Source organism: Pogoniulus pusillus, chromosome 2 (assembly GCF_015220805.1).
Source record: "Pogoniulus pusillus isolate bPogPus1 chromosome 2, bPogPus1.pri, whole genome shotgun sequence".
NCBI classification, from domain to species: domain Eukaryota; kingdom Metazoa; phylum Chordata; class Aves; order Piciformes; family Lybiidae; genus Pogoniulus; species Pogoniulus pusillus.
In genome coordinates this window covers 39864002-39883931 of record NC_087265.1, presented here as the reverse complement: position 1 = coordinate 39883931, position 19930 = coordinate 39864002, and positions in this window count along the sequence as shown.

Sequence of the window (19930 nt, the reverse complement as noted above, 5' to 3'; positions counted from 1 at the left end):
ACAGTGTATGGCAAATATTGTGGTATCGGCACTCAGCTACCACAGCTTCCTAAGGGTAGCCACTGTATGCTAAAATAGTTTAAGCAAATAACTGTAATATATGATTATTTTGTTAATTAATATAAAAGCTCTTTAATTTTCTATAACTTCCTTTTCAGATTCATTACAGTGAGTTAGAAATAATGATTACAAATAATGAAAAAGGATTTTTATTTAAACCTCTGAGTGAAAATGTGATCTGGGAAAGTGCACCTGTCCTCTATAAAAATAGTTTTGGGAGATAGTTCCTGCTGAGCTGTTCTCTAGAGGCTGAGGGCAGATCTTGGCTTAACACCTTGTGCCAAGAACAGCATTTCAAACAAGGCACTGTTTTACTGTGGAGCATAAGAATAAAAGCTTTTTTTTTTCTATAGATGACATTGACAAACAGAATCTGTTTAATGGTTAATTCTTCTCACCAAAACATTCTAGCTAGGCTCAAACTAGCAGAAAGGCAAAGAAAACTTAAAAAGCAGGCAAAAATAGTTCTAAAAATTCATTTTTAGGCCATGACAAAGCCTAGTACCCAGCTATGATTTCCCAGGCACTGACAAAGTCTTTTCACTTCAGTGTTGTTTTGTGGAGATAACTCTGATATGCACTTCGTTTTAACATTCCTGTACTGAGGCAGGCAGACTATATTTAGGAACAGTCAGTCAGCACCATCATCTCTTAATCTGTTGTATGCCAGTGTAATAACCCATCTGAAATGTGACACAACTATGCAAGAAAACATGGGAGATTTAATGGATCTATTTACAGTTTATATTCTGCAAGTCTTCTCCCTGTTCCACTAAAGTAGAACGAATTGTGACTGTGCTTATGAAAATTTGTAGATGCCAGTTTTTAGGGTCCTTGCCAGTCAAGAATGAATAATCTCCGAGATGGCTGGAGTCATCCATCAGTTTTATTTTTAGAACAGACTAATTGCAGTTTCTTAACCATTAATTTGTCACACTTAAGAGCCTGTTTTTTTTTTTCCTGTATCCTTTTAGTGGAGGGAGATTAGACAGATAGTAGAGAGAAAGTCAAGCAAATATAGACCAGGATGCAATAGTCCAGAATGCAACATAGTCCAGAAGGCAGGGGTTGGATGTAGAATGCAATGCTCTGACACCATCAGCTGTGAAATTGTGGGAGGATTGAGGCAGGTACCAGAGGAAAAGCAAGTGGAAAAAAAATGGATAGAGAACAAAAAAATACTTGTATGTTATTGGAAATGAGACATTTCTTTAAGATGGAGGACTGGATGAGGCACTTAGTGCCATGGTCTGGTTGACTGGCTAGGGCTGGGTGATAGGTTGGACTGGATGATCTTGGAGGTCTCTTCCAACCTGGTTGATTCTATGAGTCTATGCTAAATTAGAAGTATGCATGATATAGAAGCTCTTCATATGCATGAGAAGATATGTATTGCCATTTTATTCAGGCAGTAGAAGCACAAATGCCAGTGATGTAACCAGTCATTCTGGAACTAGATGTGTTCTGCAGCACAGGAGGTTCCACCTCAACACAAGGAGGATCTTCTTTACTGTAAGGGTCACAGAGCACTGAAACAGGCTCCCCAGAGAGGTTGTGGAGTCTCCTTCTCTGGAGACTTTCAAGACTTGTCCGGATGCATTCCTCTGTTATCTGTGCTAGATTGTGTGGTCCTGCTCTGGCAGGGGGTTTGGACTCGATGATCTCCTTCAGTCTCTTCCAACCCTTATTATCCTGTGACCCTGTGTATCAGCACTGGTGATATCACACGAGAGGGGATTCTTTTAATGACACCTTTTCAGAATTGCTGTGGGGTCATAGAAAACTGTTGTCAGCTTGTTTTGGTTGTTGGTGAGCTTTTTGATTGATTGTTAGGTGAGTTTAAAAAAAATACTATTTTTCAGGTTTTTACATCATTCTGTCTGTTAAAATGAAAATGCTTCACATCATTTCTAGGAATCTGTGGCCATCGGTGGGAAAGGCACTACCTTACATAGTTTCCTTAGCACTTTTGATGGTAACAACTTCCGATGTATTGCTGCAAACTTGAGAAAGAGGTTAGGGCCATATTACATTAGGTTCTGTTTAGGACAAAACACTGCAAACTCATGCTGTGAGTGCTTGCAAGGCACTTTTACAGCCTTCTGTTTGGATACCATTGCACAGATAATCCTGTGTATACAGCACAGCAAGTGTTTCATTCAGATGATTTGAGATAGTAGGTACATGCTCATTCAGTGATTTTTTTTCTGGATCTTCTCTGTTCTTAAAGATTTTACATCTCTGTAATACTTCTCAATGTATCTTTTCATTGCCATCCTGTCATAAAAGAGAAAAACCCCATTCTCCTTTTGAGGAGACTGCCCTGAAGAGGCTTAAAATACTGCTAAGTCATACTGACCATTGCATCTGCAGAAAAACTTGGTTTGCAGTCGCTCACTGTTCTTAATGCAGAGGTCTAATTTATGGTTATTTGCTGTTTACAAAATTTAGATTGACAGTTTGGCTTCCTTGTTTTTGAAACAAAAGTGAGTTATTTTACAGTTTGCTTTGGATTTGAAATAGTTTTTGGCCTGTACTATAGTTTAGTTACTTTTTGTCACTCTTATATAATCTTACCAGTATATTCTGAGTTAGTTAAAAAATCAGCACAGTTCATTGTTATATTGTGTGGCTTTTGCATCTCTGTATGGATATGATCCAGCATTAACTGTCTTCTTAAAGCAGGAGACATGGAAGAGGTTGAACAGTGAAGGCTTTCTGTTATTTCATTGATGTTTGTCAGCAGTGATAGATGACCTGATGTTTTCAGTTCACAGAATCACAGGGTGTTAGGGGTTGGAAGGGACCTTTGGAGATCTTCAAGTCCAACGCCCCCTACCAGAGCAGAACCATAGAATCTAGCAGAGGTTGCACAGGAACACATCCGACAGGAAGTCTCCAAAGAAGGAAGCTGCACTCCCACTCTGTTCCAGTACTCTGTCACCCTTACAATAAACAAGTTCTTCCTCATGTTGAGTTGAAATTTCCTGTGCTGTAGTTTCCATCCATTGCCCCTTGTCCTATGACAGGACACAAAGAAGAAGAGGCTGTCTCTTCCTTCTTGACAGTCAGCCCTCATATATACATTTATTAGATCTCCTCTCAGTCTTCTCCTCTCCAGACTAAAAAGTTCTAGGTCTCTCAGCCTTTCCTCATAAGGCAGTATTCCAGTCCCTTAATCATCCTTGTAGCCCTCTGTTGGACTCTCAAGTAGATTCCTGTCCCTTTTGAACTGTGAAGTCCAGAACTGGATGCAATACCCCAGATGGGGCCTCACTAGGGCAGAGTAGAGGGGGAGGAGAATCTCCCTTGCTCTGCTGGACGCACACTTCTTAATGTACCCCAGTATATCATTGGCCTTCTTGGCCAAAAGGGCACATTGCTGTCTCATGGATAAATTGTCTTCCAGGACTCCTAGGTCCTCCACAGAGCTGCTCTCTAGCAGATCACCTCCTAGCCTGTACTGCTGCAGTTTATTATATTCTTTCCCAGGTGCAGTTATTTCAGTTCAGACAGAATTCAAATCTACATTAATCCCTCATTGATGTAACTTTTCACTGAATCTATTGGAGAAAGAAATCTTACATTTCCTTCAGGCGTCAAGCGAGGTCACTCTGAAAAGTGCATACTTGGTCCTTGTGACTGATGATTCATCCTTCCCAGCTAATCAGCATGGATATGGTCAAGGCTGTGGAAGACCCCCTCTTTTGGCTATATTTGTTAACTTCATCGTTTTTCTGCACTGGAGTAGCAATTATATTAACTACTTGATTTTTCATCCTTTTCTTGCTCTACACTGTCACTGTAGCTGAGTCACTTGCTTTGGCCAGCACAGGCCAGATGTTGAATTTGCCTTTTGGCTGCTCTTTTCAGTTGCAGCATTTGCTATTTTCTTTGATGATGAAAATTGGACAGAAAATGCTTGGGTGTTGCTTTCACAACTGAAACTCATATTTGGCTGCTCATGTTTGGTTATCAACCAATGAACTTTGGTGCACTTGTGTTTGCTCAGGAAAAGAAGGAAACTCTTTTTTTTTTTTCTCTACAATATCCATTAGCCTTTTTTCTCATCTGACCTGAAAACAAATCTCAAATTTTCACCAAGTTCTGTGATGTATGTAAAGCTTGCTGCAATTTTTTAATTTACTCTACCTTAGTGTTACTCTGAGATGCTGTCCAAAAGGTGACTCTCCAATGAGTCTAATTGTACAAATGTAGAATGTGAAACTGGTATTTACAGGTAGCAAAACTGAGAAATCCACATCATAGAAACTTTAGTGTAGACTTTGTTAACAATTTTGGTCTATTCTTTTGGGTTTTTTTTTGATGAAACTTCCAGTTCTTAATTCAAGAGAGATGTTGAGGTACAGGAATGTGTCCAGAGAAGGGCGACGAAGCTGGTGAGGGGCCTGGAACACAAACCCTGTGAGGAGAGGCTGAGGGCACTGGGGGTGTTTAGCCTGGAGAAGAGGAGGCTCAGGGGTGACCTCACTGCTGTCTGCAACTACCTGAAAGGAGGCTGTAGCCAGGTGGGGGTTGGTCTCTTCTGCCAGGCAAGCAGCAACAGAACAAGGGGACACAGTCTCAAGTTGTTCCAGGGAAGGTCTAGGCTTGATGTTAGGAGGAAGTTGTTGCCAGAGAGAGTGATTAGCATTGCAGTGGGCTTCCCAGGGAGGTGATGGAGTCTCCATCCCTGGAGGTGTTGAAGAAAAGCCTGTCTGAGGCACTTAGTGTCATGGTCTAGTTGATTGGTTAGGGCTCGATGCTAGGTTGGACTGGATGATCTCAGTAGTCTCTTCCAGTCTGGCTGATTCTGTGATTCTGTGTGATAGCTATTTAAAAAAAAAAAGGTTTTATCCCACCTTAAATAATCAGAGGGCCTTTAAAACTGCTGTTTTTTTAATTACTGTAGTTTGAGGTTTTTTCTTATCAATATAATTAGAATTAAAAATATGTGAGTACCTTGTAAATACAACTTGGAAAGTTCAAAAATAAAATTAAAATGAAGCAATTTAATTTCCTGTATAATCCATTCAGGTTTTGAAATTATTTCTTTTAAAACCCAACAAAAGTAAAAAGAAGGGGCTTAATTTATTTTATTGGGTTAATGGACTGATAAAGTTTTGAAAACTTTGGGACTGAATAGGAGATGCTGTATTTTTGCAGTGTTTTTAGTAAGAATGTGTACTTTTATATGTATGCTTTATATGTATGCTTTATATGTATGCTTTATATGTATGCCAGATTAGCCATATTTATTGGTAGCATTAAGTAATATTTGCTGATAACATTAGCAAAGTAGAGGCAAACCTATAACATGATTTAATTTGTCCTAAGCTGAATTTACTTCTTAGTAGTAAAACTGAAGAATTACTTCCAGTCTCTTTAAAGTTGTAAAGAAAGCTCAGAGTTTTGAAATCAGTTGAGAATTTTTGTGTTTGGACACAAAAGAAAGTTTGTTAGTTCCTAGTAAATGTTCTGCTGAGGCACAATGAAAAACTGCATTGTTGATAATTGGCAGTCACTTGCCATTTAGAGCTTGAATGCTACTGTTACTTCAGATTATTAATGAGGACTTAGTGAGAATTGATTGCAGCTTGCAAACTGCATCTATTGTGACTCACAACTCCATGCTAAAATTAAACCCTCTCTTAAAATACTTTTGAGAAGTACAACTGAAAAATGCTGTTTATCTGTGTTATTCCTGGCATAATTTTAAGCCTCTTGTTACCTATTGATTTGCCAAGAAAATTACAAATGGTTTGTGATAAAAATGATAGCATGCTTCAAGTTGAGTAGTGTTGAAATAAGACATCTTTTGCTTATTGCTTGTTTTGCTACAAGTCGTCTGTGCTGCTTGCTACAGGTTATTCATGTGGCATGTGGTGGATGGAGATAGCTTGCAAGCACCTAAAGAGGTTGGTAGGCGTGCATGTTGATTGCTAGCACAGAATAGCTCTTCTATCTGGCCTTTGTGAAATTACCTCATTTCCAGCACATTGACTGAGCTCGATATGCCCTATTTCCAGTCTGCATAGCTCCATCAGAGTCTCTCAGTCTTAGTCTTCACTGTCGGTGTACACATTGTGCTTTATTGTGTGTCAAGTAGAGGAAAACTAATTTCGTGCCCTGCAAGTGGTGCTAATGCAGCAGGTCATACATTAATGATAGTTATTCATTGAACTGTTAAAAGGGAAATACTTTTTAAAAGGAGATGAAAGAGGATTCACAGATGGTCATTACTAACACCAAAGGGTAACAAATGTAAGTGTACTGTCCTTAATAATTGAGAAGTGCAAGTAGAATTATATACATATGTATAAATTAATATAACTACCTGAAAGGAGGTTGTGGCCAGGTGGGGGTTGGTCTCTTCTCCCAGACAACAGCAACAGAACAAGAGGACACAGTCTCAAGCTGTGCCAGGGGAGGTCTAGGCTGGATGTTAGGAGGAAGTTCTTGACAGAGAGAGTGATTGCCATTGGAATGGGTTGCTCAGGGAGCTGGTGCAGTCGCTGTCCCTGGAGGTGTTCAAGAAAAGACTGGATGAGGCACTTAGTGCCATGGTCTAGCTGACTGGGTAGGGCTGGGTGCTAGATTGGACTGGATGATTTTGGAGGTCTCTTCCAACCTGGTTGATTCTATGCTTCTATTTTTTTTTTTAATTTCCATATATTATGTTCAAAGAGAATAGCAATATTTATGTTAGGGGGAAAGGGTGGAAGTTTCTTAGCACACAAAGCAGTAGTGGAGAGTGCTGCTCACCAGCTGGCGTGTTTATTGTGTTTCCAAGTATGGATATACAGGTTTTAATTGCAGCCAAAGACTTACCTAGGCTTTTTTTGTATTTGAGTGGTTGTTTTCTTATTTTTTTTTCTGCATGTGTTTTAAGTTTGATCCTTCCTTCATCCCTCAGACTTTTTGTTAGAATTTGTGAAGCTTACTGCCTTGCAAAGAGTGTATCTTTGGAAGCAAGTGCCCACCATACCTTATAGCAGCTATACATAAATCTGATGCAAGTGTAACATGGATTATCATGCGTATGCAAATTACTGGGCACTGTAAAATTCACCTGTGATTGCTCAAGCATACCTCTAGCCAGCACACCATTGAAGCACACCATCTCTGCTGCTGTGTGCGATGTGATTAAGCAGCACACTGAAGGCTAAAACTGCCTATAAAGTGCAATGCTGTGGGAATTAGACAAATTACCTTATGATTGCGGTCAAACAACCCTTCCTCTTAATTAACTAAATACAGACCAGTGCATTGATGGTAAAATATTTGTCAACTCTTCAATTGTGTCAGTTCTTCTCTAAACTTTACAACTGTGAAAACCAACAGTAGATACCTGTGCTGATTTGAGGCTAATTGAAATATTTTAGTGAGATAAGTTAAATCTTTAGCTGTGAGAAGAAAGAAAAAACATGTGCCCTATATCACCCATTCTTCTGCTGCAAAAAGCAACTAGTCGTAATACAGATAAGAAGGTCACTTCTCACATGCTTCTCAGCTCTCACTTCTGGCTGTGCCTTTTTTTCCTGGTTTGGTCTCTGTAGCTGCCTCTGCCTTAACTCTGATCTGATCTAACTCTTTTTCCTCTAACCTCCTTGTCATATTTTTTTTGACATCTCACCTCAGATCTCCGGATTTATCACATGAGATCTATGTAGGTTGATCTGGTTATTTCTGAAGGGAGGGACAGAGGTAGGAGGAAGAGAGGATTGGGTCGGGAGCCCTTCTGGGGACTTTGATTGTTTCTGGGAGGGATATTTTGTTTCTCTATTCCTTTTAACTTATATATAGCTGTATACAGTTGTGTATATGTGCTTGTATATTGTGCTAAGCTGTAAATATAGCTTCATTCTTTAACTTTGTGCTAGTTTGAAGCTAGCTAGAATGTTTTGGTGAGAAGAATGAGATCACAGGCTGTGAAAAAGGAAACAGTGGTGATGTCTACTTCCCTCATAGGCTTGCTGAGAGGTATAAGAGCAAGAATCCAAACATAGATAAGGGAGTCGCTCTTTGTCTGGGCCGTGGGCTGCATTTTCTCTCTAACCTCACTCTCCGTCTCTCTGATTAATCCACTTTGCTTCCTTACCCCCCTGGCCACCCCTCCATTCTTCCTTGGGGTACAAGGCAATGTCTCAGGTAAGGTAGAGGAGTGGGAGAAGGTAGAAGGGCAGTTGGGAGCCCCTTCTGGGGACTCAGGTTTCTGGGAGGAGAGTTGTGTTTCTGTATTACCTTTTACCTTGTATATTTCTGTCTATAACTGTATACATTGTAAATATCTGCTTGTATGTTCTACTAAGCTGTAAATATAAGCTTCATTCAATTTCCAGTGCTGCCTGAGTCTAGTCTGGGTGATTTCCAAAGTGTGGGGGGGGCAGGGAACACCTAAACCACTACAAACTTCCAGCTGGCTGAGTCTAGTCTGGGTGATTTTCTTATGTGCAAGGAGGCTGCTAGCTCCCAAACCATCACAATACCTGAAGTGTCAATACTGTGTCCAGTGTACTTGTGCACTAGCAAATCCTTGGCGAAGCTTTGGGATTGGATATATTTAAAGGAGAAATAGCAGGAATATTTTTAATAATGCAGGGGAATTAAATTTGCCAGAACTTAGTAGAATTTGTGCTCACTTCATATGACTGGAGACTTTTGCGTTGGTGTTGGATACTTGGCTGACTTGTATGGTTTATTTCAAACAGTGACTATGCTAGAAAATTCCCTTCATCCTTTTTGTGTTAGCTGTTCATAATAGTGTCTGCTGGTTCTATGCTCTATAAAAATCAATACCTATTAGGAGCGGTTTTCTGTCTATGTTTTGGATATTAATGGCTGATGGAGAGCTTACCTCTTTTCAATGATGAGAGTATTCAGATCTTTTTCCTGTGCAAGGTGCCTGAGGGCATTTCTGTTCTCATATTAAGTCATGCTTCATGCACAGGTGGAGCCAATTTAGTGTGGTGTAATTTCAGACAAAATTACTACTAGTGTTGGAAGTAGGGAGTTGCGTCATGGCAAATGAATGTTACTTTTGAGTGTTTTTACACTGTTTTTTGTTAGTGCAGCTGAATGTGAATTCATTAGGATTTCAAAAGTAAGAACTAAGCATATCTAGCTATTGATGTGTGCAGGACTTAGTGTTTAGTGTGATGATAGGAAATAGTATGTGTTTCTCTCATGAAAGAGATTGAAGAGATAACCAGCTGTGCATTCATTTTTTGTTTGTTTGTAGGGATTTTTTATTGGTTGGTGATTTGCTCAGTCAGGAAACTGCTTGTGTGCAACCCACCCATTCTTGTGCTCAGTTTAATTCCAATTGACATATCTTAGTCTTTGCAGGAACTTCAAAAGGAATTATTCCATCTCATGAGGAGAGGCTGAGCCTAGAGAAGAGGAGGCTCAGGGGTGACCTCATTGCTGTCTACAACTACCTGAAGGGACATTGTAGCCAGGTGGGGGGTGGCCTCTTCTCCCAGGCAACCAGCAATAGAACAAGGGGACACAGTCTCAAGTTGTGCCAGGGGAAGTATAGGCTGGATGTTAGGAGGAAGTTCTTGCCAGAGAGAGTGATTGGCATTGGAATGGGCTTTCCAAGGAGATGGTGGAGGCACCGTCCCTGGAGGTCTTAAAGAGGGGACTGGATGGGCCACTTAGTGCCATGGTCTAGTTGACTGGATAGGGCTGGGTGATGGTTTGGACTGGATGATCTTGGAGGTCTCTTCCAACCTGGTTGGTTGATTCTATGGTCTTTTCAGCTATGCCTCTGATGCCTAATGTTTTTGTGAAGTCCTTGAGACATTTTTGCTACTTCCTTGACATACCAATAATAACTTCTTTGTCTTTTCTGTTTTTCTAATGCAACCATCACTTAGTGAGGTTCAAAGAAATTCAGGTAGTAATGAGATAAAAACCATGACTTTGTGATGTGCTGCTGCTCTTCCATGGAAACTCATGTTTTAAATATGTCAGTAAAACAGATTTCTTTAAAGGAGTAACAACACCAAGTATTAATAGTGATCAGAGTATATATTTCTATAGACTTGAAGAACATTAATTACTGTTCCATACAAAAGATAAGGCTTAATAAATGCCTGGTGACATGATACAGTTGGAGAACCACAAGTGGATGTGGTGGAGTACACCAGAGATAAGGATTAAGAAAATTAAAAAAAAAAAATCCTTTTAGTTTATCTGTCTTCTTCCCTGGGTTGATTTGTTGGTTGTGTGTGGTTTGTTTTCATGTGTGGGTTTTGGGTTTTTTTTTTGGAGGGGGTGTCTTTTTTTGCATTTTTTTTGTTTTGTTTCAGTTGTGGGAATGGAGATGGAGAGAGGCTATGTTATGATCTAGCCTGAATTCTTAGGATGAAGTAGACCATTAATTTCTGCTTACAAATCCAGCAGTAATGGCTGAACTTTGGAATATAGTTTAAAAAGTAGTAATAAAAAAAATTCAGCCTTAATCTGAAAATGTCTTCTCAAACCCCTGCAAACATTATTGTAGTCCTTGGTCTATTTTTTCAGTGTTTAATTATCTTCACCATGATAAACTTGTGCCATATTTCTGACTTGCATGTATTTGTGTCTTCTTTTTGTCCCATTAGATTGTTATACCTTCGAGAAGAATGCAAATAGTAAATAACACACGCACACCCCCCCACCCATGTAGTGGGCTATAGATTGTCATCCAGTGGCCCTTTAATCTGCTCTTTGACAAACTAAATAGATTGACCTCTATAAATCTTTTATTAGTAGTGATTTTTTCCAGCCTTGTTGTCATGCTCATGGCTCTCTCTTGAACCCATTTCTGAATGTCTTAGAAATAGTGCCAGCAGAATTGGACATGGTGATTTAGTAGCAGTCTCCCTATTTCTTCTTGGTATTTCTCAGGTCATAACCATATTAGCCTGTGCAGCTGTGATCCACCATAATATTTACTGTTTTTCAAGCTAAATGCTCCCAAGAATAAAATTGCAGTTCTCTATTCCTGGATGTGACCTTCCATTTAGCACCTCAAAAATAAGTTTGTTGGAAACTGACTAATCCACCAGCTTTGTGTCTCTCCATTCTCCATCATCTGCACAAATTCCATCAACTGCAGTCTTGTATCTGCTCCCATAAATGTGTTTCAGTTGTACTGAGACAGCATTGATTTTGATGGGGTTTTTTTTGTAGCATACTCCATAGAAACATTTAATTGTCACTGAATATATTAGTTAGTGACAGACAAAATAACAGTGACACAAGAATATGTGGCTGAAGCTGTTTACTACTATAGCAGCAGTCTTTTTATATGCCATTCTGCAAATTGTGGTAACTTTACCAGTTATGGAATACAGTGATTGGGTAAAATACTGTTTTTAACATTCCTATTGGATAACAGTGAGGTGCTGGCTATCTTGGCACAGACTATTTTCAGTTCTGTGTTCTGAATTTGCTATGCTTCTGTGCAAATGTTACACAAGGTGAGCACACCAGTTTACTGTGTTTCTAACCTGAATCTTGCATCAAGGGTACACAGGGATGTGCTCTAGCTGACTCCCTTGGCTCCCACATTTAGTGATAATGTTGTCCAAAATTCAAACCCAATAAAACAGTCAATTCTTAATTCTACTTGGTAGGATTGAAAGTAGAGCAAAAATGTAATGTTTGTGTGGTAGTGGAAATAAAAATGTGCAGAGAAGCATGAGCTAGGTTATTAAAAGAGGGGCAGTAAAATGGATTTCAAGGATCACAAGCACCTTTTAGGCTCCTGTGCTATAGAGGACTAGTACCATTTTGTGAAAACATTTTCCCTTTTAAAAGGGAAATTAATGATCTTTGCTTTAGGTCACTGTCCAGTTGGGATTCCAGTTAAGCCTAAAGGCTCTCCTTTATGCCTCTAATATATTTTTTTCTTTGTCCAAGTAGCCCAGTAGTAAAGAAAGAATTCAGTACTAAAGTAAAGAAAAAATAAGTTATTTTTTAGAGAGCTAGTTGAAAATTATGAGGAGTTTTCCCATGAAAATATCAGGGTCCATGGAAGTTTTTTGTTCTTCAAAGCACTTCCTGAGTTTTGAGATAAATAAAAAAAAAAATATTGTGGAATGGCCTCCCCTGCTGCCTCTCTCCCCCCTCAATGTTTTCACTTTGAAAAAAGGGAGTAGTGGGATAGAATAGCATGTGTTGGGATTTTTTGTTTGTTTGTTTGCTTTTTGGAAAAGGTGCCCTAGACTTATGTTAGTCTAGAAAGGATGATAATGATCACCACTTTTCTGTGTTTAATGTTTATCTGTTATATATTGCATGTATGTATGTATGTATTTGTAAACATACACATACACACATCCTTAAGCCTTTGCTCACAGCAGCCTGTTAAAAATGCATACTATACATGTCAATATACTGCCTCTCTAGCATGCAAAATATTTCTATGGCATGCAGATCAATAGTATTCTATTACCTTGATAGCCTGAGGAACGTGGAACAACAAAGACATCCTAATGAAAATCCTAGGGTCACTCCAGCTATTGAGGCAATCCTCAGAGACTGCAGATGAAGTCTTATTTTGAAATTATTGAAACCAATGGTTTGGACATACTGGAACTACACTGATTGTCATGTATGCTTCAGGGCATCTGGAAGGGTGAAAAACTGCCTAGTTGTGTGGGCAAGCAGAAAATGGAAAAGACAGATGTTGGACTGACCTATTCTTGTCTGAGTCTGATTATCTGTTTTTTGACATCCTCTATTTGATGAAGTCTGTCATAACTGTGTATTTTACAGAGATGCATGCCCACAAAAGTAATAACAAAAATACTACTTTCATTTTTTTTCTGTTACTGAATCATGCTTGGACTAGCCATCCAGAAAAAGGATGATACCTCAGCATTAAGGAAATCATACCAAGTGTAAAAGTGTTGGGGTGCTACCTTCTGCTAGTGATAACATGCAAAAGAGTGTCTTGGTGATGTCTGCTGATACTGCAGTCTCCCGAGGAATAAGCTGTTGAAGATGTAGAGACTATTTACATTTAAAAGAAAAAAAAACCACAAGATCTTTTCCCCTGCAAAATAACAACCAACAACAAAAAAAACCCCAACCACCTACCCCCAAAAAAACCCCACAAACAAAACCAGCAAAACCCCACCCAACCAAAAAAACCCACAAGCCAAAGAACCCCCACCAGAAGAACACCCCCCCCCCCAAAACCAAACAGCTCCATCCAACAAACAAAACAAAGCCCCAAGCAAACCATCCCTTAACCACCTTTAATAAACTGTTTTGGGAAACACCATGTTAGTTAATTTTAATTTCTTTGATAATTCTTCCCAGAAATGCTTGTTATGGGAGATTGTTGGGTGTAGGGCTGTAACACATGAGACCTGGGAAATAGGTTTATTTCTTTTCTGTTACTTGCTGCATTATTGCCCAGTCAAGGGGAAGTGGTAGCCTAATTAAGTATAGTTATACAGGTTTAAACTTTGCTCTTATTGACATAAACATCATGTCTTAGCCAATAAATTGTCTAATCTTGGAAGAGTTTACCGGAAACTGCATGTGTAAAATGGGTAAGTACTGCTTTTGTCTCTCATCATATGAAATAAGACATAAAATAATAGGGCTTTGGTTTTTCTTATCAACTGAGTTCAGTGATTGCATTGCTACAATGTGTAGTTATATACTTGGCCAGTTTAGCAAACAAAAATAATCAACGAGGTAATGGAAATGAGTGCCCGCATCTTAACTACACAGTAAGCCCTGTAAGTGAATGTGACATCTCTTGAGTTTTGCTGAAGCCCAGCAGTGGCTGTAGGAGGAAGGTCAATGATATGCCCTGATTATCCCACAGCAGAAGGGCAGCTGGTTGACACTATGCTCTCAGGCAGATCATCTTCACTGCTGAACTTAGTCAGTGCAATTCACAATTTCCATGATTGTAAAATCGTTTAGGCTGGAAAAGACCTTTAAGTTCAAGCAAAGTCATAAACCTGACAATGCTAAGTCCACCACTAAACCATGTCCCTAAGCACTACAGTATTTTCAAGTCTACCAATCTTTTAAATATCTCTAGGGATGGAGGCTTTACTTCCTTGGGCAGCCTGTTTCAATGCTTGACAACCCTTTCAGGGAAGAAATTTTTCCCAATATCCAATGTAAACTTCCCCTAAAGCAACAACTCTTGTCCGGTCATTTGTTACTTGAGAAAAGAAACTGAAACCCACTTCACTACAGCCTTCTTTTTGGTAGTTTTGCATAGAAAAAAAATGTCCCTGAAAAAGGTCATTCAAGCTTTGAAACAGGATGCCCAAGGAAATAGCTGTGCCTCACCATTCTACATGTTTAAGACATGTAGATCTGGCAGTTAGGGACATAGTTTAGTGGTTGACTTGGCAGCATTAGGTTTTAGGGATCATAAAGATATTTTCCAAACTAAACAATTATATGACCCTGAAAATTGCAAACTGTGCTTACCAAGGGCCGTAGTTTGGTCTGTATCTGATCTCATCTCCAGAGATAAAGCTAGACTTCAGTAATTTTCTTCTTACAGCCACAAATGAGATCCTGTGATTAATGGCAGTCTTTAGGCACTGTACGTATTGTTTATGTATAGTATCAGAGTGATAATTTGTATATGCCAATATTATGAATAGCCACGATTAGACATGTACATTTGCTATCCAAACTGTGAGTATGCAACATTTAAAATACTTGAAAGGGGCAGTGGTAACAGTCATATGAATTCTAGTATCTTCTACCTTAAAAAAACTGTATCTAGTGCTAGTAGAGATTTTCTAGTTTTCCAGTAGCATTTTATTTGTTCTTACACATGAATATTAGACCTGCAAATCATCAGTAGTCTCCTTAGTTCAACAATGTTGTCTTGGTTCTAGTTTAAATTTCCCAGAGACTGAAAACACAGCTAACAGAACCAATACAGTTATAAGATGCCTTCCCCTCTTTCCACCCTCCACCCCCCCCCCCCCCCTTTTTTTTTTTTTTGTGGAGCCCCCCAGGAGGGGCTCCCAACCACCCTTCCACCTTCCTCCCACCTCTCTACCTTACCCAAGACTTTGCCTTATGCTCAAGGTAGTTTGGAGGGTTGACCAGGGGGGTTAGGAAGCAGATGGATTAGTCACACAGATGGCAGGTTAGGTTAGAGAGAGAAGTTCAGCCCAAAGCCCAGAGAGACAGAGAGCTACTCTGTTATCTATGTTTGGGTTCTTGTTCTTATACCTCTCAGCAAGCCTATGAGTGAAGTAGACATCACCATTGTTTCCTTTTCACAGCCTGTAATCTAATTCTTCTCACCAAAACATTCTAGCTAGCTTCAAACTAGGACAAGTTGGTCCTTTATTTTTCTGACAAGACCTGCAATTAAAACAAATGTTAAAATGCATCCATTAAAGACATTTCCTCAAGAGTTAGTTTTTTACTGAAATGATGTGGCTGATTCTCAAATACTGGTTATGTGGGGATTTGGTCACTTATTTAGTTAAAATGAAAGGAAAAAAGGAAAAAAAAGAAAAAACCTCCAAAACCAAAGAAAGAGACAACTTGCTTATTTTCCCTAAGTGGTCTGTTAAATCACTATGGCCTTGCCGCTGCAATGAAGTGTTTTGTTTCCACTGTATCTTTGTATTTGCAACATTCATGTAGTATAGAGAAAGGTGGTTATGATTTTCCTGCACTGAAGCTCAGCAGTAAAGAGGGAGGAACAGGCAGTTACATATTCTTCACAATGTGAGAACAAAGGTTGGCCCGCACTGAGTGCTTGAGTACGGAATGTGTTACACACCTGCAGAGCACTAGAGAAACCTCTTCGCTCCCAAATGGAAAACAGCCTTGTATTGATAGATCAGTGTGAAGATGCTTTGCCTGAAATAATGCTAGAAAGAGTTGCAAATTTTGTCTTCATTTATGTCTAGAGATTCAGTTCTGTACACTAAATTGGCTTCTTTCATTACTCCAATACTGCATAAGATATTAAACAGTCTATAAAGCATTCAGGGCATCCTTGCAGAAAAGACTCAATCAGAGTGAGAAAGAAAACTTTTATCACCGAAGTCTGTTATTTGAATCCAGACTTCATTTGGCGTTACCCATCAGGAGCTACTATTTAGAAGCTATCTGACATTCAGGTTTATTTATAACTCTGGATTTACACAAGTCATGTATTTGTGTGTTTTCTTTACGCCTACTAGCTTTTCACAAGCCAAAAGACACTTGGTGCTGTTGCCCAGGCTTTGTGGAACATCTTCAGATTCTGGGAGGGGACAGATTGCCTAACCAGTGTCAATGCACTTGCTATGTGGTGGCAGCTTGTGAAGTGAGACATCTGCAATAACCGTACCTCTGATACTGCTAATACCAATTTCCACAGGCTATACTCCTCTGTGTTGCCCATTTATTTTGTTCAGTTTATACAGCTTGTGTTTCCCCAATCTTTGCTCAGTTGTGTATTGTGTATTTGCCCTTGTGTGCTGTGGTATTTCATACCTTGTGTGTGTATCTCACTCAGATCTTTTAAATCTAACTTGTATCCATTCCATTCCTTTCTCCTTTTTAATGTTAGGTTTTTTAATTTTTTAGCCAGTAAAGTAAATACTAATTTTAAAAATAAAATTGCAAATAATTACAGTCTGTGGAACTGCAGATATGATGCCATTTGTTCAGTAAGAAAAATAAAGAGAAATTAATTCTTGTATGGAAAGTCAGTACCTTCATCAATACATTTGTACTACTGTGTAGTCCAGTCTAGAGAATTCCCAAGAAATACTTCTAAGAAATGTTGAATCAAACATATTGTTTTAATTTTGGAGAGAAGGTGACTAGAAATCAGTAAGTAGCTCTCAATGGTTAGAACCATAGAATCATAGAATCAAACAGGTTGGAAGAGACCTGCAAGCTCATCCAGTCCAACCTATCAGCCAGCCCTATCCAGTCAGCTAGACCATGGCACTAAGTGCCTCATCCAGACTTATTTGAACACCTCCAGGAATGGTGACTCCACCACCTCCCTGGGCAGCCCATTCCAATGCCAATCACTCTCTCTGGCAAGAACTTCCCCCTAACATCCAGCCTATTCCTCCCCTGGAACAACTTGAGACTGTGTCCCCTTGTTCTGTTGCTGGTTGTCTGGGAGAAGAGACCAACCCCCACCTGGCTACAGCTTCCCTTCAGGTAGTTGTAGGTTCCTTCTCTTTAAAACTATCTCATATAACACTGATATAAAAAAAATAATCTTGGTACTGGATTTTTTTCCACATGAGACAACTGAGTGAAGATCAGATACTTTAAAGAGAGTTTGAGTTTCATTTGCCCAAAGGCTGCTCAGCTAAAAATTTTTCAGTAACCTCACAGCTGAAAGTGACTGAAAATGTGTCCTTTTACCTATTAAATAACTCAACTGTTCTACACAACTTTGTGAACTATGGTTACAATTTCCATGTTCTGATTTGATGTTTGATTTATAGGAAAGTTGCACAGACCTTGAGATATTACTGTTGGTATATCTCTTTGGCTATAAACTTTGCCTGATGACTTTGTATGGCATGGAGATGTTGTTACACTACATCAGCAGTCCTGATACATGAGGGGACAGAAGGAAAAGCCTGGCTTTCAGTGCAGTTTGATTGTATTTTCTCTATGAAGTTCTGAAACAAATGTGCCACTTGTCTTATTTCTTTCTTCCTGCAACCTCTGTGTTGTGGTAGCTGGCTCCAACAGTTGCAGCTTAATGCATAACACATCTGCTTAAACTTCTTCTAGGATGAACTTGTCATCCTGAAAAAAACAGAGAATTTGCCAAAGTGTTCAGTCTCTATAGGCAACTTTTGCCCTTGGAACAGCCATCCCAGTCATGCCACTGGGATGCTGTGTGGGCTCTGTGGATGTGTGGATTCTGTGGATGTGTGGCTTCTCTAATTCTGTGTGAGACTTCTCAATAGAGATGGAGGCTCATGTATAAGATATAGATGAGATATGGATCATACATAAGATAGAGTTAAGACGTGGATGCGATTTGTACATGTTAATAACTAATAAAGTAAGGTCATTCTACTTTGTGCCACATTCCATTTTCGTTTCACACTACCACTTTCTAGGACTTCTGCCATCAGGGAGGTTGGGATTAGTATCAATTTTGTGTATGTTTTATGTTACTATTTTCTTTAAAGCAGTTTTAGTTTTCTTTGTAAGTCTCCCTCCCTTTTGTTTTCCTTTTGGAAAGGGTGAGACAGAGAATTGTCTGCTGCTTGTTTAGTGGCCAGCCCAGGCCTGACCCTTGGCATTTGGCTGCTTCTGTGTGTTTCTGAGCTCAGGATGGATATCTGTTGTGTTTGGAGAAACTAGAGCTCTGTCTTCAATATGTCATGATATCTTGAGCCTGCAGTCATGTCTGAGTGTTAGTTAATGTATTTTTCTCCTGATCTTATTTAACGTGGTGCAGGACAGCACTTTGTCCATACCCATCTAAAGCTAGCTGTGCTCTGCTGACCCTTTTTGTGCCTATCCTCACAGTGTGTGTGGGAAAGACACTGTTGCAAGATTTGAGAGAGGGCAGTGAAAAAGATGGATGCTAGATTCAGCAACATCATTCAGGGTACAGTTTTATCCAAGGTAATTGGAAGATACAGTACCTACTATCTGAAGCAAGATCAAAGTAATCTGTTAAACACTGGGAACTGTAACTCTATTCCTGAACTGTCTTGAGGTGCTTGCAACATTCTGGTAGTGTAGTGTTTGACAGGTAGTGTTTGATTATTGATACCCTCTGTGCTGATCTAAGTGTCTTTTCGGTTCCTAATGGGGAGAGTAGAAAGTGAATACACATAGCAGTGGTCGAGCGAATAAGAATGACAATGGCCCTTGCAGCCTGTTGAGGTTCCAGTTGCCCTCTTCAGTCCCCTGTGCCTCAGTGGCGTGGGAGGTGGAAACAGGATGAGAAAGCTAGTAGATGTAAATAAAGACAGGGAGACTACTTGGCACTTACTACTTGGGCAATACTCAGCTTAGGGAAAATTAACTTATTGCCAGTTAAAATAGGTGTGAGTAGTAAGGAATGAGCCATTAAACACCACCTTTTCTCCCATTTTTCTCAGGTTCAACTTCATTTCTGACACCTCTAGTCCACTCCTGCCCCAAGTGGCGTGAGTGCTGTTTGTGGTTAGTAGATAGCAGTTTTTCCTTGCCATTTCTTCCTCTTCACACTTTTCCCTCTGCTCTGATGTGAGTTCCCCATGGGCTGCAGTACTTTAGGAAAAAAAATCTGCTTGATGTGGCTGCTCCCTGGGCCACAGCTCCTTCAGGATTAGCCAGCCTCTGCTTTTGCACCTGTTCTCTGACTCCGGTATTCACAGAGTTGTTTGTTTTGTTCCTTCTCCTCTGCTTTTATGGCATTTTCTGCACTTTCTTAAACATGTTTTATTTCTGAGGGGCTCAGCCGTGGCTTATGGCAAAGCCATTGCAGAGCCGACTGGAACCAGCTGGTCCAGTCTGTGGTAGCCCTGGCTGCTCCTCACAGAGGCCACCTCTGCAACCCTGAGCTACCAGACTGGGACACTGCACCAAACATGGCAGTCCAGAACACCTGAGTTAGGACCTGAGTAACTCCTGCTTTCATCTGTATATTTTTTTTTAACCTAGGATTCAACAAATGTACAAAAGTTTTTGTCCAGATGAAAATATTAATACCCCCTGGCCACAGTCTTGTTGCTGACAGTATTGTGTGCTAAAAACATTTTGTATTACCTTTTAGACATCTTTGAGAGCATGTGGTGAGCATGTGGTGAGCTCTGCACCATGTGAAAGGTGCTGATTTGGGAAACTGGGTTGTCCACCCCTTCAGTGAGGTCACTGTCTTTGAAGAGAGACCTGCTTTTAA